The 11,444-nt window shown below is 35.2% G+C and overlaps 1 non-coding gene across 1 annotated transcript; it reads left to right on the top strand.

The window, feature by feature from the left end:
- The first annotated feature begins 494 nt into the window (after nucleotides 1-494).
- LOC145141469 (small nucleolar RNA R71) lies at nucleotides 495-601 on the top strand. Its single transcript, XR_013722678.1, has one exon. It is a non-coding gene; the product is annotated as a small nucleolar RNA R71 (small nucleolar RNA).
- The last annotated feature ends 10,843 nt before the right edge of the window (nucleotides 602-11,444 follow it).

Here is an 11,444-nt window from a genome sequence, read left to right as displayed (position 1 = left end):
CACAGATTAAATCTATCATAAAATATTGAGATTTCTTGTTGCACATTGAATTCATATTGAGGGAAATGTTGAGAACATATACTTTCTCGGATTGGACGTGCTCTATTTGGTAAAGATCATGCTTAAGTTGATGAATTTCTTTTGCATATCTATCTCTTTTGTACTCCAATTCATAATCCTTAGTAGAATAGGGTCCTGCACAAGCTATACATCTATCTTGAATTGATCCTCCCATTTTCATGATATTTTCTTCCATTGCGTTGAGCTTTGCAATTACTGCACTGATAGCATCTTGACCTTCATCCTTAAATGATTTTTCTCTAGTAAAATCCTCCCTTGAGTTGTGATACTCTTTTGAATTCTTAGAAAATTCTTCAATTAAAGCTTTATTTGTTGTCAGATCCTTCATTGTCACGTGCCCTTGTGAGTCTAGAAGTTGGTGAGTGCACACATTGATTCCATCATAAAATATTGAGATTTCTTGTTGCAAATTGTAGTCATGTTGAGGGCAATGTCGTAACAATCTCTTGTAATGCTCCCAAGCTCCATATAGTGACTCCGTTTCTAGTTGTTGAAAATTGAATATGTTTCTTTTAAGCTTCGCCACTTTCGAAAGAGGGGTAAACTGGTTTATGAACTCAAACTGAAAATCAACCCATGTCGTGATTTCTCCAAAGAATAATGGTTTTAACCATTCCTTAGCTTCACCCTTCAATGTGACCAACAAAAGTCGAAGCGTCACCGCATCTTTACTCACGTTTGGTGCATTAAAATAATGTGAAATTTCCACCACCTCTTCTATATGCTCATAAGCATCCTCGTGCTCCTTCCCATAAATAGGTAGTTCCTTAAGCATGCCAACTATGTGTCCTGCGAGTTCGAACTTTATAGTGGTTGGGATTTTTGGTGGATTAAGACCCCGTCTGTTGTCATTCTTTATATGTCGCTTGTACTCATTCATTGCCATGGTGGTGATGTCCCCCATCTTTCCTGTTAAAAGAAAACTAGAAAAACACGTGTAAAACGAAAAAAAACAAATAAAAGAAAAACTAAAAAATGAACAGTGCCCACGTGGTGGCAATTAAATTGCCACGTCGTGGAAGCTGATTTCACAGAAAAACAGAACAATGCAGAAAAATAATTTTTTGCGGTTTTTACCCCACAAAAAGGATCGACTAACTAAAAGCAATTAAAATAAAAATCAAATAAGTAGTTCCCCCGAAACGGCGCCAATAACTTGATGTGCACTTTTTATACCTATCTAGCTTTAAATTTATAAACCTAACTACTTAGCTAATTATACACTTATAGGAAGTGTACCTAGTTAGATTATAGGATAGCTTTGGTATGTCGGGTGTCGATCACAGGGAATGATATTTAATTAATAAAATTACTACTAAAAGATAAACTAAGAGAAAAAACTAAAGGTGGGGGGTTTTTACTGATTTGTGCAAGAGCAAAAGAATTTAATTCAACTAAATAACTAAGCTAGCAAAGAAACACGGATTAACTTTAAGAATTTAAGACTACTTCTTCTTAGATCTGACTTCAACTTCTCCTATGATGATTTCTAGTGGATGGATTATATTGATTACCAACTTTTTATCTAGTTATTATGATTAAATATCTAGACTTACTAGTTTATGTATTACCATGCAATGATCATGCACAAGTTTAACACTAAATTGATAGTTGTTAGGGATAGGATCCTCAAAGCATTTAGGATCCTCAAACCTCATCAGATATTCAGGATCCTCAACTATCTCAGGATCCCGACTATTACCATTATTATTATTCACTAACATTTATAATGGTTATATTTCGTTCTTAACTAACACATGTGCAGAAATAGTCAAGAGAAGACTTATTCTCAACAAAGTTTCGTCTCAACTATGCTAAAGACCTAGAATACCAAGTCAATCAACATTCACAAAGCTGGTCATAGAGGATCCCAGGAATATCGGACATCTTGTTAGCTAGTTTAGACTATAAATTGACACATGTATCTCGCACACGACACATTGTACTGAATCTGAGCTTACTCTACGAACTTTTGCAATTGTTCTTACTGAAATACTCTTTGTAATCATCATTTTATATTAATAAAATCATCAAGGCAGGTGATCGTTATCACCTCCCAAGGTTTTGTATCGGAGATCCTAGCAAGGATCAAGAGCTTTCCTTGTAAACAATCATGTCATTCTCTTTACCTTTTTCTATTGCACAATTCGAACATCACAGCCTCTCATTCAATTTGGTTGATTTATACTTGTGTTATTTTTGACCAAAACAATTTTGCGCCCACCGTGGGGCAATCGTGTTCAAAATCCTCGAAAGATCATGTCTACACAACCGATCCTTTCTTCATCCTCCTCTCCTTCCACTCCAACCAAAAACCTACCACCTCCTCCAAGTGGACCCCATGGTCAGAGGAAAGCGCCTGATACTTCCAAGCGAAACACCCCTCCGGACACTAACCATGGAAGTTTGGGATATTCAGGACTCCAGGATCCGACTGCTCTGATCACTACTGCTAAACTCGTCGCTATGATGAGGAAAATGACGCAACAGATGACTCAGCAACCAAAAAACATAAGAGCACTACTTAAATAAGTGGAGAGGATGAAGGCAGAACTTTAAAGATCTCAGGAAACGATGCCCAACGTTGTGCAACCAAGGATCCTGAACTTTGAGAATGTAGGATCCTCAGGAAATCAACAGGGGAACACAACTACTGATACTGCTGCATGATGGGTTTTGAGCACTACAACATTCATAGGGTGTACATGCAACCCTAATGCTTTGGATCTAAGTTTTTCTCTATTGAACATACAAATATATACTCCAAAGCAATAACCCTATGGACTAGCATACAATTTCGAAAATCACATATGATTAGGGTTAGAAACTTTACCTTACTTGTTATGTAGCAATAACAAGAATAATCCTTCTTGATCTTGACTTCTGAAAGCCTAGTGCCCCAAGTGTTGAACCTCTAATGGAGTCACAAACACCCAATGCATCAAGATGATTTGGAGAGTGAAGGATTTCGGCTAGGGTTCTCTTAGAAGCTTGCATTCGCCGAAACTCCATATAGAGGGGTTCTTTATATAGATGATGATGCTAGGGTTTTCAGGTGGAAGCCCTAATACCTTGCTTAGGTAACAAGCAGCCCACGAACTCCTTCCTTAGAGCCCATGGACGAAATCTATATGGCTTCCTTATATAATTTCGTCCACTCCACTCTATGGAGTCCATCAGCCCAATTATACAACTATCAATGATTTGCACAACAATCCCTCTATTATTAATCAATTCCTTTAATCCAAAAATTAATATCAAATTAATTTCTGATTAATCACTAATTAATAATATGATTTCCAAATAATATATTAATCTTGTAATACATTAATAAAATAATTTTGAGTACCAATTTATTATTCATATAATAAATCCTACTCTCTCTCCTCCTGTCATCCTATCCAGTTGCATGAGTGAAGGCAACCCAAAAGGACCATGCTCATAACCAAGTCAAGTACATACCAATAATAGTTATAGGCTTAGACACCTAATCCTACAATCTCTCTATCCATGTGTTGTTTCCGATTTCCGATTTATGACGACTGACTTCAGACTACAATTGAACACATCAACTTAGTCCAGGCTTTGCCAAGCGCTTAGGGTTTCATCACTAAATCATCGATGGGCCGACATATATCGCTTTTATCCCACATTGGGTAAAAGGAACGGATAAGATTCTGTTGGATTAGTGTCTAATTCGATAACTATAAATGGTATGTACTTGACCCGATTTGGCATGGTCCATTTGGATTGCATAGCATCGGAATATTTGGATAGACTTTTGTGAGAAAAGGATATTAATGATTTGTTAATATATTATAAGTTCTAATATATCAATATGAAATCATATTATTTAATTAGTATTGATCAAGGATTAATTTGGAATTAATATTGTGATCAAAAGGAGAGTAATTAAATATATGGGGATTGATTGTGTAAATCATTCATTCTTATATATGTGGGCTTATGGTCCATAGTTCTTCATGTTGGGCTAAACCCATGGAGTAACCCATGGATACTCCATGGAGGTTTTAACCCATGGAGCATGGAGAATATGGAAAGACATGAGTTACATGGTGTAACCCTAATAGCCACCATATATAAGGACCCCATGGCTCAAGAAATTGGGACTAGTGTGTGTACACATGAGGGTTAGCCGATTTGAGTATAGGAACCTTTCTCTCAAGTTATTCCAAGATGTTGGTGATATTGTGTGAACCATTTGAGGTGTCACACTTGAGGCACTAGGCTCTTAAGCTCCATGGAATCAAGATACAACAAAGAGGTATGTATTTTATCTAGTTTTGTTATCCTAGTACATATGATTGTATGCTAGTTAGGGTAATACCTTGGATAATTGATATTTGCATGTATAATAGAGAAAACATAGATCCAAGGTATTTGGGGTTGCATGTACACCTTAGGAGTGTTAGAATGCTCAAAACCCAACAGTGGTATCAGAGCCTAGGCTTGTTTTCAATTATACTTGATGCAAATCGCTGAAAAAAGCTGAAAAAATCGATTTCTGGCTGTCTGGGCATTGGACTCGCTGAGTCCACTGATGAACTCGCCGAGTCCATGAAGAAATTCATCCTACTCGTCGAGTAGGTTCATACACTCGACGAGTAGAAGCCCCTGACAGCATATTTTCGACTTTTAAGGCTGGAATTGGACTAGGAACATTACCCTAAGCTGTTTTTGAACTTATAAACTTGTTTTTGATGTGGTAATGTTCATGCTAATCCAATTTCAAAGATAATTGTCATAATTTCAAGATTTGTATTAGTTTTATGTTCATGCTAATTTCTTGAAGATTGATGATTTTAATTATCTTGTTCTTATGAGTTAGCTTAGATTAATAGAAAAGTTATGAGATAATGTGTTTTCAATCCATATTGATCTAAAAATTATTCATAAAATGTGTTTTTGTAACTTGTCCTCAAGTTATATGAAAAGTCACATTTATGATTATTGAAACTCATAAGATTTCCATGAGTCATGAAAAATGGAGAGTCTCATTTTTTAAATGTTTTAAAGTCTTCCATAACTTGTCCTCAAGCTATGGAACTTGAAGAGTTTTTTCATTAAAACTACTTTAAACACATAAGTTATGGAATTGAAAAGTTTTTGAATAGTTTCAATACTTGCCCTCAAGTTTTGGAATTTGTAAAGTTTACCCCTTATGAATGCTTTAATTCCAAATCAAACCCTAGAATTTTAAAAGTTTAAAATTCAACCCTTATACTATTATTATAATTTTAATTATATAGATATGTATAAGATAAAGTCAGTCTTACCGTCAGTAGGTCTCATTCACGAAGCCGGTCTATAAGCGGGGTATAAGGTTACTGCCTAAAAAATGGCAGTTTAATGGGTGTCCACTCTCACCCACCGCTTCCTTGACTGGTGGAGGGTCGTTAGCCGAACGGGTAGGATAAGGACTATAATTCTCCCTTCATTAAAAGTATAATGATAAAAACTAAGTAACTAAACACTTATTAATTCCCAATCTTAGTTACTTAGGAAAATGTGAAATGGTGCTAACCCATGAAATTACACTTTGCACCTTTGTTAAGTCGTTAGTGGAGCGTGTGTGATTAACCGGCACACTAACATGGGACTGACAATGTGTGGCAAAGGGTAACTTAATGTTTATCATAGATTGGTGGAGCGTGTGTGGTTAACCGACACATCAATTAGGTGATAAAGTTGAGGGTACCAAGTCAATTTTCATGGTTATTCACACCTTGTTTGTGATCCTCGACATCCCAGTCACAAATTTGAGAGGGCACAATTGAGATTCAAACATGCCATTGAAAGTTCAAGGTATCTCAAAAGATCTAGGAGTTTCAAATCCAATTAAAACTTAATTATATTTCGTTTTCATGGTGGAAATTGGTAAATCGTCATTTACCTACCTTCAACTATTTTATAGCTTGGATTACGACATCCCTCTTCCAGTTATAAATAGGTTGTTGGGTCCTAGCCTTAATATTTCATATTGGGTGTTATGTTAAGGACTTTAAATCAACTAAACTTGAATTTCTCCCATTATAGATGTCTAGTTAAGACAACTATGGTCTTCCCAAATCTTTAGGAAAAAGCTTTCCTGATGAAGATGATATCCCACATGGCAATCAAGGTGAAAGATTAATCCCTTTGCTATGCATTAATGGGACTGGAAATCATGCTTCACTTCCTCCACCTCCTCAAATTATTCTCCCTATCCCACAAGTTCTAATACTTGAAAATTTCAAGGTCACTCAATCCCTATTGGCAAGCCGGGAGAGTCGGGTGTCGAAGTCTCGAGGTAGTTGGCTGTTGACTTGGTTCTTCAGTCACACCCTGATGACAGATCAAGACATGACCCTTAATGATCTTACCTATTTGCTTGATGCTGCTAAATCAACAATGATTTGGGGCACTGGTAAACCAAATTAGATTGGAAGATCTACTTCCCAAACCTATTTGGACATTGACAATGGTGACATTGGAAGTCCCGAAAAGCTTTCTCTTCCAAATAGAAAGGGATTGGCCATGGTCAAATCATTTGACCAATGGTACAGAGAAAGGCTAAGTCTGAGACAATGAAGTGTACCATTTCCAAAAGATCCATATGTTTCTTTTTCCAAAGGAAGGGACATTGGTTGCGAAGCTGCCGAATTCACTTGAAAAGTTCATAAGGATGGTAAAAGTAAAAAAGTTTGACTTTGCTTCAGGTAAAGTCCATTATCTAACTCTACGGAGTCTCTTTTGGAGATTCTTAATACAAGATGTAATGTAAATTACATTTTTATGTTTTGAAGAACCAAAGGAAACCTAAAGAAAGAGTATGCTGATCTGATCGCGAAGATGGATCTCGATCGCATGGTTCGATGATCAGAATTTTGAGCTGCTACTTAAGAGTTATGATATATTGCTTAGGAATAGACAACAACATGTTTTTCATATGTATTTGCATTGTAAGGATAATATTTTTCCGTAAGATTTAAAATAAAATAAAATGTTTTGATTTTATTTATTTTAAGTATCCTTACAATGGCATTTGTGAAAAAATTGTTGTTTATATGTTTCCATTGATAAGCAATATTGGAAAATGAATTTGATTCTTCCATTTTTGGTAGTGTCATAATTTACCAAATAAGGAAAGATTCTCATCACCCAAGTTTTAGTTGGATAGAAACTTGGAATCATGCAAGTTGTATTGTATGATGAATGAGAATTTTCATCTTTGGAAAATTAAGACTAGTTCCTTGTTCACATGGATATGTGAGTCAAGTGAAGGACTAAGGGATCGAGTACACATTCTTGTGTACTGGTCAAGTCCACCACAAAGTTCGATAAGATTATTTGTTATGATTTACTGAAGTTCAGTAAATATGGTTATACTTACAAGTTTAAGTATAATTCTAAAACATTGGAAAAGTTTCAGTGTATGGCAGAACGAATGAGAAGAATCAAATTAGGAAGAAGGATAAAAGTTTCTCAAATCTGAAAAGATGGGAGAGTACTTTAGTATCATGTTTTATGATCATCTTAACGATTATGAAACCATATCATAATTAATCCTCTATGGACATCTTAGTGCATTCTTATGGCTAAGAAGAGGAGTCGTGAATTGTTAAAATGGTTAAATCAAGAAGATGATTCATACTTTGTTCCAAAACAAGTCTTAGAGTCATACTCCAAGATTGTAACTTGAGTGACATAATCTTTAAAATGGTGTAAAACACTTGTCAAATGTAGAGTAAAATGTTTTCTACTCTTGTACATTTGAGATTGGTAAGTTGTGATGTTTTGGATAAGACAAAGACGAACTAAGACCAATTGTGAGAAGTGTTTAAGTTGATAAGAATCCGCACTAACTCTTGAATATTTGTTTTGTCAAAGAATGGTTCTTGACAAGAGAATCTTATATGTCAAGAGGTCAGTGGGAGACTTAAAAGATCTTGAGAAAGTTTTAAGAACTAATCAAGAGTATTGTTAATCACTAGCCCACGACTTGAGGTTTGTAACCTATCGTGTTGACATATTCTTATTTCTGTGCCTATTTCAGTTAAATTTGACTATGCTTGTGAGTTCTATGAGTTCTCAATTGTTTGCATAACAATGTGGAAGCAATGGTAGGCCCTTGAGCTGCCAAGTGGCAAGAAATTAAGATTGAACAAGTTCAGTCCATATGAGTTTGGATTTGTCACTAACCTTGTCTTGTGATTATGGCTATGACAAATTCACATGGATAGGAACACATAAACCATAAAAATCTAAGTGTCATAAGGTTTCTCTTCGATTCATGAAAATGATGGTAAGGAAACGCTTTCACTAAGTAGATTTTAAGTGGATAACAATTGTAACATTTGCATTCTCAAAGTCATTAGTGGAGCGCGTGTGCTTAACCGACACACTAACATGCACTTGTGAGAATGGAAAAAGGTCTAAACATTATGATTACGGCATCCCTTTTCATAATTGTTTAGACACACATGTGAGCTATCTAAGGAAAGGTGTATGATTTTGATAAAATCTTATCAAAGCATCTCGTATCAAGAATCTGAACTTTAGTAAAGAAAGTCAATAAAGTATTGATTTTTAGAAGTCTAGATGATTCCTGGATACATGTCAAAGCTAGTGGGAACATAAGTGTTATGCTAATAATCATCATGCAAGTGGGAGTATGATGATTATAATAAGTGTTGCAAGTTAGCAATGTTAATTATAGAAAACAAAAGGTTCAATTCGCTTTGAAAAGTTGTTTTGCTATAATTAAGGGAGAGGATTTATACTTCATTCCAATTCTAAAAGCTTAGATTGAGTTTTTAATCAACTTTAGTCAAGGATATATATGAATGTTATGTTGGAATTTTTCAACATAAGGAAATTGTATGTATGTTGCGTTCTCAAAATTTGATTATGATTACGGCATACCTCTTCATAGTTCGAATTTTGAGAACATGGAAAATTAAAAATTTTATAGCATGAATCGGGTCCCATATGCTTCGGGTATAGGATCGAGTACATGTGCTATAATATTTATCCATTCTAAATTTTCCAAATGCCTACGACGTTAAGAGGGAAAAAGGAATAGAACTGGATTTGACTAAACTGATTAAGCAATTGTCGAGGACCATCTGAGGTTTACCAAATACTGGTTGCTCATGGATAGTTGGAAGTATAGAGATAGGACCGTATTGACATGATCTGAAAAGAGGCAACTCTTGTTCACAAGTTATAGTCAAAATGGGAATATGGAAATGTTTCCATAGGTGGAGGTTATTCTTTGAATCTATGTAAGATTAGAAAACTTAATGCAAAGAAGGGTGTTCAAAGGAATGTACTTTGAATGTGAGACTTCATTTCCATGGAATTGTACTCCATTGGAATACTTTGTAATGTTTGTTGCCAAGTTTTTGTGACTTGGGCATAGTCATTATAAGGGGATCATTGCATATAAGTTTAGAATTTAATAGATTACGGTAAATGGCAAGAATTTGTAATTCTTACATTCACAAAGTAAAGATTGGGATGGTGAAATGAGCATCATTGAAATATTGTCAATCGATCTGTTTCACAAAGTAAGGATCGTAGACAAAAATAGTGTATATACTTGAAGTATGGCATAGCTACAAACATAGTATGCATGCTTGGAGCATGGCATGACTATTGTTTTAATTCAAGTATTAAGTTGATGAATCGAAACATTGAATAATGAGTAATCAATATGGTGCTTAGATAAAAGGTGTTTTTATTTACTCTCAAAGTATTGGGGCCATATAGGATTAGTATTATTCTTGTGTTTCACTTTGCATGTTTTGACTTCCAGAATAACTAGGTCATTCTTCCCGAATAACTAAGTTATTCAAACCATCCACAGTCGGTCATATGTTGAAAGTAGATATGAATCAAGACTGTCATGAAGCTGGTTTGTAGATGTACAAGGTAGTCGACATAGCAAGAGTTGCTGCAACATTCATGAGTGCTCATAAGTTCTGAGTATTGGATTAAACCCACGCTCATTTGAATCACTTCATGGTTTTTGTCACGAGTAAATCATGAGACGATAATATCTTATATTCTTCAAACCTAGAGATATGAGTTGTTGAGTATGAGTTGGTTATACATTGATTGCACGAAAATGCATTGGTAACTCGATGTTATAAAACGTGCCTTTGTGTATGATTCAACAAGTAGTTAGTACAAGCATATGAGTCAAAGTTTGTCCATTCCTTTTACCCTTAAAGGGATAAAAGCGATATCTGTGGGCCCCTCGATGATTTAGTGATGACACCCTAAGTGCTTGGCCAAGTCTGGACTGATTTGATTTGTTCAATTAGTCGGTCGTCATAAATCGGAAATCGGGAAACAACAAATGGATAGAGAGAATGATTATAATCCATGTCTCAGTCCATATGATATCTAGAATGGAGGAATATATGATCACTTATCTAATGGACGCGTCATTGATTTGTTCAGAGTTCGACAACAGCTTTCAAGAGCTACGATTGCTAGTCGGGTTTTGAAGTCATACGCAATAATAGTTTTAGACTTATCCAAGTGGGAGACTGTTGGATTAGTGTCTAAGTCCATAACTATAATTGGTATGTAGTTGACCCGATTTGGCATGGTCCATTTGGGTTGCATGGCATCGGAACATTTGGATAGACTTTTGTGAGAAAAGGATATTAATGATTTGTTAATATATTATAAGTTCTAATATCTTAATATGAAATCATATTATTTAATTAGTATTGATCAAGGATTAATTTGGAATTAATATTGTGATCAAAAGGAGACTAATTAAATATATGGGGATTGATTGTGTAAATCATTCATTCTTATATATGTGGGCTTATGGTCCATAGTTTTTCATGTTGGGCTAAACCCATGGAGTAACCCATGGATAATAGAGAAAACATAGATCCAAGGTAATTAGGGTTGCATGTACACCTTAGGAGTGTTAGAATGCTCAAAACCCAACAACTTCAACTCATATGCTTGCTCAATTGACACATCAAATGACACATCAATGTGCAACCGACTTGTAAACTACAACTCATATGTCTCTGTTTCAAGAATATAAGATATTACCGTATCACAATCACTCGTGATAAAATACATGAAGTGATTCAGATGAGCGTGGGTTTATTCCAATACTCAAATCTTATTACAAGAGTACTCATGAAAACTACAACAATCTTGTGCTATGTGTAAACACTTAGACAATCTACAGTCGAATTCATGATAGCCTTACCTCATTACTTACTTCCAAAGTATGATTGATTGTGGATGTTTGAATAACCTAGTTATTCGAGAAGTAAAACATGTGAAGTGAAACACAAGAATAATCTAATTAACTATAGTCTCAA

Source organism: Lactuca virosa, chromosome 9 (genome assembly GCF_052849685.1).
Source record: "Lactuca virosa cultivar CGN04683 chromosome 9, Lactuca_virosa_CGN04683_v6, whole genome shotgun sequence".
Classification (NCBI taxonomy): Eukaryota; Viridiplantae; Streptophyta; class Magnoliopsida; order Asterales; family Asteraceae; genus Lactuca; species Lactuca virosa.
Note: the sequence above shows the minus strand (reverse complement) of the source record. Positions and strands in the feature narration are given on the sequence as shown.